General features: G+C 37.1%; 1 protein-coding gene across 16 annotated transcripts in view; it reads right to left on the bottom strand.

The window, feature by feature from the left end:
• Positions 1-19,855, bottom strand: part of WDFY3 (WD repeat and FYVE domain containing 3) — a 308,235-nt gene that overhangs the window by 231,590 nt on the left and 56,790 nt on the right. For 14 of the 16 annotated variants that reach the window (XM_015138363.3, XM_078002624.1, XM_078002623.1 and 11 more), the window contains one exon: positions 4,319-4,418. The exons of the other annotated variants lie outside the window; for them this stretch is intronic. The gene's annotated coding sequence lies outside the window, so the exon portion shown is untranslated. The remainder of the gene's footprint in view (positions 1-4,318; positions 4,419-19,855) is intronic. 16 annotated transcript variants of the gene reach the window in all.

Genomic DNA, 19,855 nt, shown 5'->3' with positions numbered 1-19,855 from the left:
ACCTGCTCCTGAATGACTACTGGGTACATAACAAAATGAAGGCAGAAATAAAGATATTCTTTGAAACCAATGAGAAAAAAGCTACAACATACCAGAAAACCTGGGACACATTTAAAGCAGTGTGTAGAGGGAAATTTATAGCATTAAATGCCCACAAGAGAAAGTAGGAAAGATCTAAAATTGACACCCTAGCATCACAATTAAAAGAACTAGAGAAGCAAGAGCAAACACATTCAAAAGCTAGCAGAAGGCAAGAAATAACTAAGATCAGAGCAGAACTGAAGGAAATAGAGACACAAAAAACTTTTCAAAAAAAATCAATGAATCCAGGAGCTGATTTTTTGAAAAGATCAACAAAACTGATAGACCACTAGCAGGACTAATAAAGAAGAAAAGAGAGAAGAATCAAATAGATGCAATAAAAAATGATAAAGGGGATATCACCACCGACCCCACAGAAATACAAACTACCATCAGAGAATACTATAAACACCTCTACACAAATAAACTTGAAAACCTAGAAGAAATGGATAATTTCCTGGACCCTTACACTCTCTCAAGACTAAACCAGGAAGAAGTTGAATCCCTGAATAGACCAATAGCAGGCTCTGAAATTGAGGCAATAATTAATAGCCTACCAACCAAAAAAAGTCCAGGACCAGATGGATTCACAGTCGAATTCTACCAGAGGTACAAGGAGGAGCTGGTACTATTCCTTCTGAAACTATTCCAATCAATAGAAAAACAGGGAATCCTCCCTAACTCATTTTACGAGGCCAACATCATCCTGATATCAAAGCCAGACAGAGATACAACAAAAAAAGATAATTTTAGACCAATATCCCTGATGAACATCGATGCAAGAATCCTTCATAAAATACTGGCAAACCGAATCCAGCACCACATCAAAAAACTTATCCACCATGATCAAGTGGCTTTCATCACTGGGATGAAAGGCTGGTTCAACATACGCAAATCAATAAATGTAATCCAGCATATAAACAGAACCAAAGACAAAAACCACATGATTATCTCAATAGATGCAGAAAAGGCCTTTGACAAAATTCAACAGCTCTTCATGCTAAAAATTCTCCATAAATTCGGTATTGATGGAACGTATCTCAAAATCATAAGAGCTATTTATGACAAACCCACAGCCAATATCATACTGAATGGGCAAAAACTGGAAGCATTCCCTTTGAAAACTGGCACAAGACAGGGATGCCCTCTCTCACCACTCCTATTCAACATAGTGTTGGAAGTTCTGGCTAGGGCAATCAGGCAAGAGAAAGAAATCAAGGGTATTCAGTTAGGAAAAGAAGAAGTCAAATTGTCCCTGTTTGCAGATGACATGATTGTATATTTAGAAAACCCCACTGTCTCAGCCCAAAATCTCCTTAAGCTGATAAGCAACTTCAGCAAAGTCTCAGGATACAAAATTAATGTGCAAAAATCACAAGCATTCTTATACACCAGTAACAGACAAACACAGAACCAAATCATGAATGAACTCCCATTCACAATAGCTTCAAAGAGAATAAAATACCTAGGAATCCAACTTATAAGGGATGTAAAGGACCTCTTCAAGGAGAACTACAAACCACTGCTCAGTGAAATCAAAGAGGACACAAACAAATGGAAGAACATACCATGCTCATGGATAGGAAGAATCAATATTGTGAAAATGGCCATACTGCCCAAGGTAATTTACAGATTCAATGCCATCCTCATTAAGCTACCAATGACTTTCTTCACAGAATTAGAAAAAACTGCTTCAAAGTTCATATGGAACCACAAAAGACCCCGCATTGCCAAGACAATCCTAAGCCAAAAGAACAAAGCTGGAGGCATCACGCTACCTAACTTCAAACTATACTACAAGGCTACAGTAACCAAAACAGCATAGTACTGGTACCAAAACAGAGCTATAGACCAATGGAACAGAACAGAGCCCTCAGAAATAATACCACACATCTACAGCCATCTGATCTTTAACAAACCTGACAAAAACAAGAAATGGGGAAAGGATTCCCTATTTAATAAATGGTGCTGGGAAAATTGGCTAGCCATAAGTAGAAAGCTGAAACTGGATCCTTTCCTAACTCCTTATACGAAAATTAATTCAAGATGGATTAGAGACTTAAATGTTAGACCTAAAACCATAAAAACCCTAAAAGAAAATCTAGAAAATACCATTCAGGACATAGGCATGGGCAAGGACTTCATGTCTAAAACACCAAAAGCAACGGCAACAAGAGCCAAAATTGACAAATGGGATCTAATTAAACTAAAGAGCTTCTGCACAGCAAAAGAAACTACATAGGCATGGACAAGGACATAGGCATGGGCAAGGGCATGACATGGGCAAGGACTTCATGTCTAAAACACCAAAACAATGGCAACAAAAGCCAAAACTGACAAATGGGATCTCATTAAACTAAAGAGCTTCTGCACAGCAAAAGAAACTACCATCTTAGTGAACAGGCAACCTACAGAGTGGGAGAAAATATTTGCAATCTACTCATCTGACAAAGGGCTAATATCCAGAACCTATAAAGAACTCAATCAAATTTACAAGAAAAAAACAACCCCATCAAAAAGTGGGCAAAGGATATGAACAGATACTTCTCAAAAGAAGACATTCATACAGTCAACAGACACATGAAAAAATGCTCATCATCACTGGCCATCAGAGAAATGCAAATCAAAACCACAATGAGATACCATCTCACACCAGTTAGAATGGCGATCATTAAAAAGTCAGGAAACAACAGGTGCTGGAGAGCATGTGCAGAAATAGAAACACTTTTACACTGTTGGTGGGACTGTAAACTAGTTCAACCATTGTGGAAAACAGTGTGGTGATTCCTCAAGGATCTAGAACTAGAAATATCATTTGACCCAGCCATCCCGTTACTGGGGATATACCCAAAGGATTATAAATCATGCTGCTATAAAGACACATGCACACATACGTTTATTGTGGCGCTATTCACAATAGCAAAGACTTGGAATCAACCCAAATGTCCATCAGTGTCAGACTGGATTAAGAAAATGTGGCACATATACACCATGGAATACTATGCAGCCATAAAACAGGATGAGTTCGTGTCCTTTGTAGGCACATGGATGCAGCTGGAAACCATCATTCTCAGCAAACTATGGCAAGAACAGAAAACCAAATACCGCATGTTCTCACTCATAGGTGGGAACTGAACAATGAGACCACTTGGACACAGGAAGGGGAACATCACACACTGGGTCCTATTGTGGGGAGGGGGGAGGGGCGAGGGATAGCATTAGGAGATATACCTAATGTAAATGACGAGTTAATGGGTGCAGCACACCAGCATGGCACATATATACATATGTAACAAACCTGCACGTTGTGCACATGTACCCTAGAACTTAAAGTATAATTTAAAAAAAAAGAAAAAAAAAAAAAGAGATAAGAGACCATCATGGCCAACATGTTGAAACCCCGTCTCTACTAAAAATATAAAAATTAGCTGGCCGTGGTGGTGGGCTCCTGTAATTCCAGCTACTCAGGAGGCTGAGGCAGGAGAATCGCTTGAACCTGGGAGGCAGAGGTTGCAGTGAACTGAGATTGCGCCACTGTGCTCCAGCCTGGCAACAGAGCGAGACTATGTCTCAAAAAATAAAATAAAATAAAATATAAAAAGGTGAAAGAAAATGTAAAGCAAAAAAATCCCAGGACATGAGTTTAAGAGAGGAAAATCAGATGTAAGGCCCTAAATAACACATCCAACACAAGAAATAGTATACCAAATAACAAGTAGAGACCCTCAATTTCAAGGAATGTGAGGCTGTTTTCTATTTTTCAAAGTAGAAAAAACTATAAGCATTATTTATAAAACTAAAAAAGCATTTTTAGCCATTAAGAATTTTTTTTTTTTGAAATTTAATATATGCACGGGGTTTAAAAGACCATACTGAAAAGAATACATAGTAAAAGTAAATATCCCACTACAGGGCTCCAGTTCCCCTCCCTAGAACTGTCATCACTAATTTCTTGAATATCTTTCAAAGATATGTTAAATGTGTATAAGCATATAGGTATATATATAACATATATCCTCCTTTAAATAGTCTATTAGAAACAGTTCTCAAGACACATTTTCTATTTCCTAAATATGATAGTACAGTAATCAAATTTATAATGGTAGCTCTATAAATCAAGTCAATATAAAAAGCCCTGTCTACACATAAGTAATTAACAGTATTTGTTTATCAATAAATCCAGTGATAGTAAAGATTAAAAACAAAAACCCACTAATTTTTCTTCCCAGAGACTGACCTTTAGGGAATTCCTTGGGTAACAGGTTCTGAATGTGTGAGCACAATAGGGCCCATTCGCTTGAAGTTAATTTACTGAAGACTTGAAATCTGGGCTCCAACTAGAAAGAGGGGGAAAAAGGTTATCAATTAGTCTCTAATTCAGAATATTTTCCTCAACACAGGTAGCCCGGGTCCACTAACTATCTCACACATGAGGGCTTTTCAAGCTTGGTTGGATACTGGAATCAACTAAGAAGCTTTAAAAAATGCTCTGAAGCCTGGAAGCCACTCTGTTCAAATCACAAGTCTCTGGGGCTAGAGCCTGGGCAGGGTTTTTACGGGTTTCCCAACTGATTCTAATGTGCATCCAGGGTTGAGAACCACTGCCAGATAAATATAAAATCAGACGGTATGGAGGTCACCTATAAACTTTTCAGCTTGTTGCTAAACAATGTTTGAGTATGGAAATGCACTATTTTTTAATTATTTTATTTTATTTTATTTTTTGAGATGCAGTTTCACTCTTGTCACCTAGGCTGGAGTGCAGTGGCCTGATCCTGGCTTACTGCAATCTCTACCTCCCAGGTTCAAGCAATTCTCCTGCCTCAGCTTCTGAGTAGCCGGAATTACAGGTGTACACCACCACGCCCAGCTAATTTTTATATTTAGTAGAGACGGAGTTTCACCATGTTGGCCAGGCTGATCTTGAACTCCTCCTGACCTCAGGTGATCTGCCTGCCTCAGTCTCCCAAAGGGGAAATGCACTTTTAAAATACTTGGGCAAAGGTGGCTGTAAATAACCAGAGTGTTCCTAATGCAGGACAAAGTGACGCTAGAGAGCCCACAACACACGACGCAACAGGTAGTCACCTCACATTCTCTGAACAAGCTTAAAAGCCCAGGACAAATCTATTCTGGACATTCCATTATGAAAGAAACAGGATCAAATATTGAAAAATGCCTTAAAATCTCCCTGAAGAAGAAGAAGGTACATAGAGACAACAACAACTATTAAAATTTAACTTAAAAGCAAGATACAATAACTATTGCTTGATTGCAAAAATCAGAAGTGAAATGAACAAATTAAATTCCTAACAATGACATTCACAAAACCTCTTTTATAGGGATTATAACCTATGGCATATGAAAGAGCCTAAGCTGGCAGCCACTACCTATATGTGGATATTTAATCTTAAATACAAATTAATTTAAATACATGAAGTAAAAAATCTAGTTCCTCAGTTGCATCAGACACATCTGAAGTGCTCAACAGCTATTATGTGTCTAGTGATTACTGTATTAGACAGAGCCAACATAAAACATTTTAATTGTCACAGAAAGTTATATTGGACAATGCTGGCTTGGGGGTAAATGAAGCCCTGAAACTTCATATTAAATTTGTGAACATACATATACTCTAGAAAGATGACCTATGACTTTTATTTGATTCTCAAAGGAGATCATGTTCAATTGCCACACCAGTGATTCAAGTGCCAGTGCCCAAGCCCACAGAAAGTAGAGAAGAGTCCTTTTTTTCCCCAAATAGTTACCTCTTTTAAAAAAGCATATCATATCAGCAGTAGCACATCCCACCCATGGATACAGTCTTTCAACCACTGCATGAAGACGAGTAGGACTACTATTAGCACAAAATGGTCTTCCCACCTCCCTGATGTTGTTATGGTTCTGGAGCTTCGCTGCTTTTTCAGAAGAGAAAAAGTAATAGTAAATCATAATCACAAAAATAGACCTCCTTTGATTTATTCATCATCTTCAACTTCATTAGCTACTGATATATCCAAGATAATTTACCTACCTTTTAACCCCAAACCCAGCTTTTTGTGGCAAAGTGAATCACAATAAAATAGAAAGTGAATTATGCATCCCTCAGAAAAAAACACAAACAACAACCTTCCATATGTAGGATGCTGTTCCTAAGAAGAATTCCAAAGATACTTGGCTACTAACCTAAGATTTAACACTTAAGTTGTCATCAAAAACTAACACAAAACAAAGATATGATCTCAAAGGTGAGCTTCCCTTATGGATAAACAGTCTGGGTTTAGCTTCCATACTGAAAAGGTTTGCGTTTGGCACTGAAACAAAGTCTTCTAAAGAGACATCATGGTGTGATGAGTATAGAGTATATCCAGCTATATTCAATTTCTAGGATACGATCAACTGTCTAATTGATTTAAAAACTTAGCAACTCCATCTCTAATCCTTTGCTCCTAATACATACTTTTTTAAAAAGGCAACCTCCCTAAAATGTTCGACTGTATCTTAACTAATTCAAATGAAAATTACTTTAAAAATGAGTATGCCTTTTATCTGTGAAGAAAAGATATATCAAGTCAAAAGACCACACAAGAATATGAATAAAAGTAAAAGGCAAAATAGACCCTCAATGTAAGACAAGACCAAAGCCTGTCTTATAAATTAGGTGAGCTTGCTGCGTGAACTATGAAGTCTGAGTTCAATAACATCCCATGATTCAAATGTTATTAAACTAACTGTATTTTAAGTCAATAAACTAAAAGTTTGGCATTTTCTTATCAAATTAAACATTTATTTATTATGTACTCATGATAAATTGCCATCCCATTCCTAAGTATTTACCATAAAACAGGGGTTAGCAAATTACAGCCATGTACCAAAATCTAGCCCACATGTTTTTGTAAATAAAATTTTATTGGAACACATCCGTATTCATTTACTTACATATTGTCTATGACTGCTTTCACACTACAACAGCAGAGTACCCACAACAGAGACCCTAAAGCATAAAATACTTCATCCAGCCCTCTACAGAAAGTTTGCTGACCCTGGCACTGAAGAAATAAAAACTGGGCCAAGTGTGGTAGGTCACACCTATAATCCCAACACTTGGAAAAGCTGAGCTGTGAGGATCACTTAAGGCCAGGAGTTCCAAGACCAGCCTGGGCAACATAGTGAGATCCCATCTCCACACACACACACGAAATTAAAAACAAAAAATTAGCCAGGTGTGGTGGCATGCTTGTAGTCCTAGCTACTCAAGAGGCTGAGACAGGACTGCTTGAGCCCAGGAGGTAGAGGCTACATGCAATGTGACTGCACCACTGTACTCTAGCCTGGGTAACAAAGAACGACCTTGTTTCAAAAAATTAAAAAGAAAGAAAAAGAAATGAAATCAAATGAAAACTTATGTTCACACAAAACTTATACACAAAAGTTTACAGTAGACACACAAACTATGGTGCACCCATACAACTCAACAAAAGTAAAATAATTTTTTTTTTTTTAAGTCAGGATCTTGCTCAATCTCCCAGGCTGGAGTACAGTGGTACAATCATAGCCCACTGCGGCCTCGAACTCCTGAACTCAAGTGATGCACCTGCCTTAGCCTCCCGAGTAGCTGGGATTACAGACACACCACCACAACCAGCTAATTTTTAAATGTTTTTTCATAAAGATGGGGTCTCATTATGATGCCCAGGCTGGTCTCAAACTCCTGGCCTCAAGTGATCCTCCAAAAGTGCTGACATTACAGGCATGAGCCACTGCATCCAGATTGTGAATGAATTATTGATACATATAAAAACTTGGATGACTCTCAAAGGCATTATGCTAAGTCAAATAAACCAGTCTCAAAAGATTACATATTGTGTAATTCCACTTATATGGTGTTCTTGAAAAAAAACTATATTGATGAAGACAGATTGGCAGTTGCCAGGGGTTAGAGGTGAAAGGGACTGTGACTATAAAGGAACACAGCAAGGAAGTTTTTTGGGTGATAAAACTGTCCTGTATCCTCACTGTGGTAGCAGTTACTCTTATCTGCACATGTATCAAATTCCATAAAGCTGTATACCACAAAAAGGTCAATTTTGCTTTGTAATAATTAAAAAACAAAACCTTTTGAAAACAGCATGATAGTTTCTGTGTTTATTTGTGCTGTGATAACAGAATACAAGAAACTGGGTAGTTTACAAATAATAGAAATGTATTTCCTCATGGATCTGTAGGCTGAGAAATCTAAGATCAAGGCACTGGCTGGTTCAGTTGTCTGGTGAGGGCTGCTCTCTGCTTCCAAGATGGTGCCTTATTGCTGCATCCTCTGGAGGGGAGGAGCACGTGTCCTTATATGGCAGAAGGTGAAAGGGCAAGAAACCTAATGCATAAAGCCTCATTTAGAAGGGTCTTAATCCCATTCATAAGAAAGGAGCCTCCACGGTTTAACTACGTCCTAAAGGCTCTACCTCTTAATACCATCTGCTATGGTTTGAAAATTTCTCCTCTCCAAAACTCACGTTGAAATGTAATGCTCCAATGTGGCAGTAATTAGAAGTGTGGCCTTTGACTGGTTCATGAGGAATCTGCTCTCATGAAGGGACTAATCTATTCATGGATTAAGGTTCTCATGGGGATCAGCTGGTGGCTTTCTAAGAAGAAAAAGAGAGACCTGAGTTAGCATGTGATGTCCTGTACCACCTTGGGACTCTGTAGAGAGTCCCTTCCAGCAAGCAGGACCCCACCAGAGGGAGTTCCTAGATCTTGGACTCTTCAGCCTCCATAAGCATAAGAAATAAATTCCTTTTGTTTTCAAATTACTCAGTTTCAGGTATTCTGTTTTAAGCAACAGAAAACAGACTAAGACACCACCACAATGGCCATTACATTTCAACACCTGCATATTGGAGGGGACATATTTAAATCATAGGTAGATAGTTTAAAGAAAAGTAACAAACTAACAAGGAAACAAGCTCTAAAAATTTAGGGCAAATAATCTGAGATTTTGCCAGGGAAGATGAGATCCCAAAGTGTAGTCTGGGTTACTACACTCTTGGGTTTTAGTCCTGGCTTTATAATCCATTCACTACGGAACATTAAATCCATAACTGAGATCAGTATTTCCCTGTGATTTTTCTGCATGCAGTCTGACAGGCTGGTATCTGAGGGTGAATATGAAGCTCCTGAATGCAATATTTCCCCTGTCAAATATGACATACTACAAGAAAAAATACTGCAATTAAAGTTATTTCAGAATACCTCCATTCTACTCTCCAGATTAGCCATAAATATAAAGGCGTGGCTTATATCACAGTTGTCAGCCCTTTTCACACACTCAAGTTTTCTCACTCTGCTGCTCTCAAAGCTCCTTCCCATCACCAAGCTTTCAGGAAAATCTGGCATTATATTCCATACACATACTGAAAGACTGTGCCACATATGTTTTTGCACTGTACATGATCTGCAATTTTCTTTAGGGAAACCAGATTTGCAGATTGCCCATGAGAAATCTGTAAACTGTCACCTGGAATTCACCAAAACATAAATTTAGTAAATACAAAATAATTATCACAGAAAACAAGAGGTAGGATTTAGTGCTTTCATAGAATCAACAATAAAAACAATTTATAAATTAGTTATATATTTTGTAAATCCAATAAAATAGTTTTTTTAAAAACCAATATGAAAAACTGGGAAAAGATACATTCAGACTAATTGGTTCCATTGTGCATAATTAACAGATCATGTCTCAAGTTAAACTCTAAAAGAGGAAGAACTCAGGAGTGACCACTCATCTTCTGTAAATCATTTTTACATGGTCATCAAAGAGAAGAAACTTTTTAAAAGAGCAAAATAAAATTTTCACCATGACAAAAAGTACATCCCAAAGTCCCTAGCATTTTGTGGTGATTTTAAGTATCAGCAAGTTCCTACTTTTAAAAGGAAAAGCCTTTTTCTCCATACCCTTTGAATGGGACTCACTTTTGAAAAGTAAAATGCTGGGAGTGGTACTATGTGACTTATAAGACTAGGTCATAAAAAGGATGCAAACTGTAGCTCTGCCATTAATACTAATTCCTCTCTTTCAGATTTAATGTCAGGATTGGCGATAGCATATGTAAAATCTTTGACTTGGTGCCAGAATATTAGAAGCCTAACAAATAGCTTCTAATCAAGCACTTGTAGTCCTTAAAGTCACCCTCAAGATGTGTATTATTAGGATTTAAGAATGAAAAGAGTAAATTATGTTGTTGAATGAATGAAAGTCACAAAGTGCTAAAATCAAATCATGAAGAATATAAAGACTTTTAGAAAAAATTCTTTCTATTAAGGTTGAGTCAAATGAAATTGCCATTTTTGTCAGGTCAGAAAAAAGAGAGTATCAGTAATTTTTACAGTTCAATCTAATACATGTGGAATAAATGTTTTCCCTTTGATATTATCAAACACATTATTACATATTTCAAATAATTTGAAAACCTCAGGGAATATATAATCTAAATGTAAAAAGTTTAGAATATTTTCCATAGCAGAGCATATACGAAGGGAGTTTGTTCGCGTCAAACAAAAAGGGAGTTTGTTGCGTCTTGCTCTATGGCACAGGCTGGAATGCAGTAGCGCAATCTTAGCTCAATGTAACATCTGCCTCCTAGGCTCAAGCAATTCTTCCACTTCAGCCTCCTGTGTAGCTGCGAGTACAGGCCTGCACCACCACGCTTGGCTAATTTTTGTGTATTTGGTAGAGACCAGGTTTCTCCATGTTACCCAGGCTGGTCTCGAACTCCTGGGTTCAGGTAATCTGCCTGCCTCATCCTCCCAAAGTGCTGGGGTTACAGATATGAGCCACTGTGCCCAGTCTTATAATATTGTTTTAATTCATTCTCCTACTCATTAGACTTCAAAAATATTTCAAACCAAACCTCACCTTAGTTTCATCATTTAAAAAATTAACCTTCTTTGAAGGTAGCCAAGTTATGACAGACTGAGAAAAGCTGGACAAAAACAATATGTGAAATATATGAACATTAAAGAATCGGTTTCAGATATTTAAGACACTATGCTATACGCAAGTATATTTATGTGATGTGTATCTCTATTTCTCTATCTCCCTATCTGTCTGTCTATCTTTCTGTCTGTCTCTCCATCCGTCCGCCATCCCGCCCGCCCGCCCGCCCGCCCGCCCGCCTGCCTGCCTGCCTGCTTGCCTGCTATGGTCTGAATGTCTGTGTACCCCCACCCCAAATTCATGTTAAAATCCCAACCCTCCCAATATGATGGCATTAGGAGGTGGGACTTTTGGAAGGTGTTTAGGTCATGAGGGTGGAACTCTCATAAATTGATTAGTGTCCTTATAAAAGCTCTTCTGCCTCTTCCACATGTGAGGACACAGCAAGAAGGCCCTGTCTGTGAACCAGGAAGTGGGCCCTCACCAGACACTGAATCTGCTGGTGCCTTGATGTTGAACTAGAACTGTAAGAAGTAAATTTCTGTTGTTTGCTTGTTTATTCATTTGTTTGTTTATTTATTTGAAATGGAGTTTCGCTCTTGTTGCCCAGGCTGGAGTGCAACGGCGCGATTTTGGCTCACTGCAATCTCCGCCTCCCGGGTTCAAGGGATTCTCTCGCCTGGGTGAGACAGAGAAAGACTCTGTCTCCAAAAAAAAAAAAAAAAAAAGAAGAAGAAAACTGAGACTCAGAGAGGTAAAATTCCAAGGTCACACAGGTAGCAAAGGGCTTTGTTACTCATTCAACAAATGGCAGACACGGTAGAGATGTAATACTTTCTCATCTATTACAATACCATTACTGACAAAAATTTTAAAAAATAAATAAGAAATTAGATGTTTTAATATAAACTAATATAAACAAACTTCTGTGTGCAGACAAACCTCTATGCTGTGGTTTGTCTTACAAGCAAGCAAAATGCAGCCCATTAAAGCAAACTCTAAAAGGTTGAGTTTTTAGGGCTCTTCTCTCCCTAAAAAGGCTCATCCATTCTACAACTTTACATACCATCTGTACATCTCCTCCTAACTCTCTGAGCTTCAGGATCGTTTAATTGATTGCCACTTGCCATCTCCATTCGGTCACTTACAGACGTCACAAAAGTAACAAGTTCAAAAATAAGGCCAGGTACCATGGCTCACACCTGTAATCCCAGCACTTTGGGAGGCCGAGGCAGGCAGATCACTTGAGGTCTGGAGATCGAGACCAGCCTGGTCAACATGGTGAAACATTGTCTCTACTAAAAATAGAAAATTTAGCAGGTCATCATGGTGTGCACCTGTAATTCCAGCTACTCGGGAGGCTGAGGCAGGAGAAGAGCTTGAACCTGGGAGGCAGAGGTTACAGTGAGCCGAGATCACGCCACTACACTCCAGCCTGGGCGACAGAGTGAGACTCCATCTCAATTAAAAATAAACAAATAAATAAATAATTCTTGACTTCCCTTTTCACTGACCTCCAGTCTCATTTCAGAATACTGTCATTCACCCAACTGCTCAAGCCAAAACCTGAGTATTTTCCTTGCTTTCAATGTCCCCCACACTTTTCATGTTAAGTCCTACTGGTTCTACCTATAGACTAGATCTCATCTATCCTTTCCTCTCCCAACACTTTAGATCTGAGCTGCCATTATCTTTCACCTGGACTACTATAATGATCTTATTATTTTCCTACTTTCTCTCCTTTGCAGACAAAGTGCTTTGGGGGCTAGGGAGCAGGTAACAGAAACTATAGTATATAACTTTAAAACCCTTCACTGGCTTTCAGTGTGTTTAATAAAAGCCATACTCCTCACCATGGCCCTTTAAAATTCTAGATATCTGATCCCTTTCTACCTTTCAAACTTCATTCCACTCTCCCCCAGACATCTCCAGGCATGCTTTCAATTCCTCATACACCAACTGTTCACACTGCAGGGTCTTCCCTTCTTCCTGTAAATTCCTGGCAGGTATAATTCCTTTGATTTTCAGCTTCAAGGTCACCTCTCTTGACAAGCCTTTTCTGGCAATGTAGAAGTACCTCTGCCTTCCCATGACCCTCTATCACCTCATCTGCATTTCTTCCATGGTCTGCGCTTAACATTATTGGAAAATATCTATTTATACATTTATCATCTAGCTGTCTACCAGATTATGAACTCCAAGTAGAGAGAATATGTCTGTTTTGTTTACTTATATTCACCACCTAGTAAAATGATTGTCATGTAAATTTTTCTTGAATGAGCAAGTCAGGAATATTAGACTAAAAGGACTTTAACTTCTGTACAATTTAAAGTGTTTTAAGCTACAAATTTAAAAGATAATTTATGATTTTCTCTCATGAAGTATACAAATACAACTCAGAGATAGATGTGTTTCATTTCTTAAAGACCTATTACAAACCTCAAAGCAGTGAATTTTGTGTCAGATTCATTTTATAGGCAATATAGAACCTATGAGATGACTTTCTTATTTTATTTTCAGAATCTAGGTGAAAAAGCTGCAGTAAAATTATGAATAGGTACCAACTAGCTCAAGTAAATAATTATGTTTATATGTAAAATTACTATAGCTTCAAAAATGTGTATAATATTTGAATAAAAGCATACGCTTAAAAAAAAAATAACCACAGTCATCCTTTGGTATCCATAGGAAACTGGCTCCAGGACTCCCATGAATACCAAAATCCTGCCATGCTCAAGTCCCTTATATAAAATGGCATAGTAATTACATATAACCCTATGCACATTTTCCTGTATACTTTAAATCATACTTGTCCAACCTATGGCTCATGGGCTGCATATGGCCCAGGACAGCTTTCAATATGCCCCAAACTTGTAAACTTTCTTAAAACATTATGAGATATTTTGTGATATTTTTTCTTTTTTTTTTTTTTTTTAGCTTATCAGCCATCATTAGTGCTGGTATATTTTATATGTGGCCCAAGACAATTCTTCTTCTCCCCATGTGGCCCAGGGAAGTCAAAAGATTGGACATACCTACAAATCATTTCTAGATTACTTACAATACCTAACACAATGTAAATCCTATATAAATTTTTGTTATGCTGTATTTTCAAATATAAAATTGTTTATTATTATTTTTTGCAACATCTTTTCCCAAATACTTTCTATCCATGGTTGGTTGAATCCATGGATGTGGAACCTGTGGATATGGAGGGCCAAATGTATTTCCATTTGGACAAAAGTATTTTATATACAGAGAAAAAATAACCTATTTTGGTCAAGTCCAAGGAAGAATAATAAATTACTGTCTCATTCTGTGTCGTTTATAAATATATCCACAAATTTTATGATGCTCCTCTTTTCAAAGGTAAAGTCTAGTTAATCTCCTCTTAATTATGGATTATACTTAGCAACACATTTCTAAGGAACAGAATATGGCAGAAGTGACTATGTGTAACCAGATCATAAAAGACATTATGACTTCCTTCTTGCTCTCTCTCAGATTACTTGCCCTTAAGGAAGCCAACTTCCATGTCATGAGGACACTCCAGCAACCCTATGGAGGGGTTCACATGAGTAGAAACCAAAGCTTTCTGATAACAGCTAGTAAGAAATTGAGGTCTTCTGTCAACAGCCACATATGTGAGCCATCCTGCAAAGTGATCCTCTAGCCCCAGTCAAGCCTTTAGATATCCACAGCCAACATCCTGACTACAATCTCATAAGAAATCCTAAGCTAGGGCCACCTAGTTAAACCACTCCTAAATACCTGACCCATGGACACTCTGAGATAATAAATGCTTGTTTTTTTTTTAAGTGACATACTTTGAATCAGCAATAAGTAATCTACATTCGTTCAACCAATAATCATTGATCTGTGCCTACTATGGCCCAGTCACTGTACCAGGTCCTACAGACACAGGGAAAAAATAAGACTTACTATCCTAGAGGGATATAGGAAATATACAAGAGGATAGAGGATAGCACAGCAATACAGTGTTAAGGGCTCTAAACAGATAAATAGAAGGCCCTACCTCAACACCCAGAACACAATATCAAGTTTCAAAAGACGGAAGAGGAACAGGAGGAGAAGCTGTTAAAGGGGGAAAGAGTGGGTGTACGTATGCATATCTACATGTAAGGCACAAGGAAAGTGCAGAGGATGACAAATGAAGGGACTGGAGATATAAGTACCAGTTGGATAATGAAAGGTGTTATACGCCATACTCTGAGCTTTAACTAAAGGCAATAAGGAGACACTGAGAATTTCAATAAAGTAGGGTAAGATTTGCATTCTACAAGGAAGACTCTTGCTGCAGTATGGAAAATGGCTAAAAAGGGCCTCCTCTAATACAGACAAAGGAAACTGCAGCTGTCCAGTTTAGGTAGAATGATGCCCTGAAATATCTTAGCAACAAGAAGTAAAAAAGCAGTAGACAGATTCAACAGACATTTAGAAGGTAGAAAGATAGAACTTTATGATTGATTTCAAAATTAAATGTCACCAATATCTCCAGAACACTAAAAAAGGGAAATCACTGTAATATGAAAATATTCAGAACAAATAAAAGAACAATCTTTATTGGTATACATGGCAAACCCTCTGAACTCAAAAGAATCACCAACACATTCTGAAAGTGGAGGTGAATTTTAAATCAGTTATCAAAAAGGTAGAACTATAAATTCAATACAATGAAGGCATAAGTGGCTTTGCATAATTCTAATGTACCTCATCGAAAACCTCAATAGACATTTACAACTGACAAGTCCAACTCTTTGTATATTTTAACTTTTTTTAATTGCTGGTATGAAGTATAGCTCTTTTTCTTTCCCTTTTAGAATAAAGGGACCAGGGAGATACTGTATTACCTCTCCTTGAATATCTAAGTCAGATATGCCAGAATACAACACATTTTCCTGATCTAGCTCAGGAGTTCTTAGTGTTCCTCTAAGATTGAAATCAAAACTCTTCAGGACTTCAGTGAGCATAAATTCTCAACATAAGAACTCTTTCTAAGCTATAATGTAAGTTCCTTGAGGGCAGAAATCATGTCTTAAACATCTATTCCTAGCACTAAGCCCATTGAATCTAAAGCAAGGAAAAATTCAAAAGATGTTTATCGAATGGATTCACATTAAACTAAATACCAGCAGTCTATTCTTATGCACATATCCATATATATACACACACACACACAAAAAAATATTTACTGATGGAATTTGTTTCAAAATGCAGGGATACAGTAAAGGCATGGGAATATAAAACAAGATGGGCCAATATATAACTTTTTAGAACTGTGAGATTTATCAGAGAAAAGTGAAAGTAAACAAGGGAGTTACAGGGAGGGCATCTATTTTATGTATTTGGTTCATGGGGTAGAATACTAAAATACACTTTAAAAGGTTAAAATTATTCTTTTTAAGAGATTTTTGCCTTTAATTTATAACCTAGTGTTCTCGTTACAAAATATTTCTACTTCATAATTCTAAATCCCAAATAACTTATTATAGAACTATGGTTAAAGTATTATAATAATAAAAAGAAAGGGCACAAAGGTACTACAGAAAAATAAAAATATAATTCATGTAATAACAAAGTAAGAGAAAATGACATTTAATGTTCTCCTAATTTTCTGGTTGCTGTTGCAGTCTGAAGGAACAGAAGATTAATTACATACTTGTAACATAAAAAGAGCCTAAATATAGTCATTCATATTTGGCTTAGGAGTCTGTCACTGCTAGTTCTTTAGTAAAAATATTCCTTACAAAATACCAATATTTTATTTTATGAAATTTCAGAAGGTTTTCAGTAGTAGATAGCTTCCGGAACTAAAATAAAAGTAGAATTTAACGTAAAATTGAATGATTTACTAGATTATGTGACTCATTGGTCTTCTCATTATTGTGTTCTTTCTGCAAGCAAGACAAATATTTCCTTTTTTGTCTTCATGTTTTTGTCTCTAATTCTCAAATTTCCAAAGAAAGGTGCAATATGAATTAAATAACCAACAATTTGCTTGCTTTAACATTTTTTTCCCAGTATAACCCCATCAGTATTCATAATAAATTTAATATTCACCATTCTTTTTGGACTACTGTCAACTAAATGAAACTATTAAAAGCAAAATTTAAAGACATACAGTCAGCCCTCTGCATCTGTGGGTTTCACACTGTGGATTCAGCCAACTGCAGATCAAAATATTCAGAAAATAAAATTGCATATGTACTAAACATGTACATATTGTTTTCTTGTCATTATTCCTAAACAATACAGAATAACAACTATTTACATAACATTGACATTGTATTTGGTATTATAAGTAATCTAAAGATGATTTATAGTATACAGGAGAATACACACAGGTTATGTGCAAAAACTATGCCATTTCATATCAGGGACTTGAGCATCTACAGATTTTGGTGCTTGAGGAAGGTCCTGAAATCAGTCCCCCACAGATGCAAGGGATGATTGTATATTAGAAACATTTTTAAAGGCACACATTAATAGTAATAAATTAGCCAATTAAAAATAAAACATTTAGTATAGTAATCAAAACAGTATGGTACTAGCATAAGGATGGTAATATGCACCAACAGTATGGAATACAGAGCCAAGAAAAAAACTCTCACATATATGACCAACTGATTTTCAACATGGGAGCCAAGACTGTTCAATGGAGGAGAGGGCAGTCTCATCAACAAAACCAGTGCTGGGAAAATTGGATTACCTATAAAAATTAATGTAAAATGGGTCATAGACCTAAATTTAAGAGCTGAAACTATAAAATTCTTACCAAAAAATGAGCAACTCTTCAATGTTTTTGTTGTTGTTGTTGTTGTTGTTTGTTTGTGACAGAGTCTCATTCTGTCACCCAGGCTGGAGTGCAGTGGTGCGATCTCACTCACTGCAACCTCCAGCTCCCAGGTTCAAGCAATTCTCCTGCTTCAGCCTCCCAAGTAGCTGGAATTACAGGTGTGTACCACCATGCCTGGCTAAATTTTTTTGGTTTTTTTTTTTTTTTTTTTTTTTTTTAGTAGAGGCAGGGCTTCACCATGTTGGCCAGACTGGTCTCGAACTCCTGACCTCAGGTGATCCACCTGCCTTGGCCTCCCAAAGTGCTGGGATTACAGGCATGAGCCACCATGCCTAGCCCAGTGGCTTCTTAAATATGACACCAAAACCACAGGAAACAAAATAGATAAACTGGACTTCATAAAACTTAAGATTTTAGTACACCAAAGGACACTATCAACAGAGTTTTACTCAGAATGAAAGAAAATATTTGCGAAATCATACATCTGATAAGGGTTATCCAGAACACATAAAGAACCCCTATAACTCAACAACAAAGAGATAAACAACCCAATTTAAAAATGGGCAAAGGAGGTGGTAGGATCACTTGAAGCCAGGAGTTTGAGAACACCCTAGAAAACATAGTGAGACCCCTGCCTCTACAAAAAATTAAAATATTAGCTGGGCATGTGGCACACGCCTGTAGTACCAGCCACTCAGGAGGCTGAGGCAACAGGATTCCTTGAGCCCAGGAATGGAGGGTCAAAGTGAGCCAAAATCGCACCACTACACTCCAGACTGGGTGACAGAGTGAGACTTTGTCTCTTAAAAAAGAAAAAAAGGGCAAAGGAGCAAAGGATATGAACACACATTTCACTGAAGAAGATATATACACTTGAACCTTAACCAACACAGGTTTAAACTATTTGGGTCCAGTTACATGTGAATTTTTTCAATAAATATATTAGAAATTTTTTGGAGATTTGTGACAATTTGAAAAATCTTACAGACAAATCTCATAGCCTAGGAATATTGAAAAAAATAAGAAAAAATTAAGTAGGTCATGAATGCATAAAATATATGTAGATACCAGTCTATTTTTATCATTTTTTACCATAAAATATATACAAATCTAATATAAAAAGTTCAAACTTATCAAAACTTATACATGCACAGACTGTACATGGTGCCATTCATAATCAAGAGAAATGTAAACAGTGAAGATGCAGTATTACATCATAACTGCATAAAATTAACTGTAGTACAGGCTCTACTACCAAAATAACTTTGTAGCCATCTCTTGTCGCTATAGTGGTAAGCTCAAATGTTGCGAGTATTCATTAAAACACTATGTGATGCTAATTATCTCTGCCAGAGCACTTCTTCTCTCCAGTAAGTTGTATATGGCAACAAAATGTGTCTCCAGGTTCATGCATATATTTTTCATCATGTTTGGCTCAATATCATAAACCTTGACTAACACCGTGGAACTCACACAAAGTGCCACTAGTGATGCTGGTTGTGTTCCCAAGAAGCAGAGAAAAGTCAAGATATAACAAGGAAAAGTTGAATTGCTTGATATGTACCTTAGATTGAGGTCTGCAGGTACAGTTGCTGACTATTTCAAGGAAAACAAATCTAGCATAAAGGACCACTGTAAAAACAGAAAGGGAAACAGGTGAAGCCAACACTGCAGCTCTCCCAGAAGGCACAAAACCTTGCGCTTTCTGCAAAATACTTTTTTATCTCATAATGAAAATCCACCTTTATTGTGGGCACAGGGTTGCTATAAGAAAGGCATATCTAAGAACTCTAATATGATTTGAGAAAAAGCTAAGTCATTATATGACAATTTAAAGCAAAAATAACATGAAGGATCTAAAGCTGCAGCATTTAATGCCAGCAAAGGATGGCTTGGTAATTTCAGAAAGAGGTATGGCTTAAAAATGTCAAGAGAACAGGAGAGGCAGCTTCTGCCAACCAAGAGGCAGCAGACAAGTACCCAGACATTAAAAAAAAAAAAATCATTGAGGATAAAGTACA

The sequence above is a fragment of the Macaca mulatta genome, chromosome 5, assembly GCF_049350105.2.
Source record: "Macaca mulatta isolate MMU2019108-1 chromosome 5, T2T-MMU8v2.0, whole genome shotgun sequence".
Lineage (NCBI taxonomy): Eukaryota > Metazoa > Chordata > Mammalia > Primates > Cercopithecidae > Macaca > Macaca mulatta.
The sequence above is the reverse complement of the archived record's forward strand: the minus strand, read 5'-3'. Positions and strand labels throughout refer to the sequence as shown.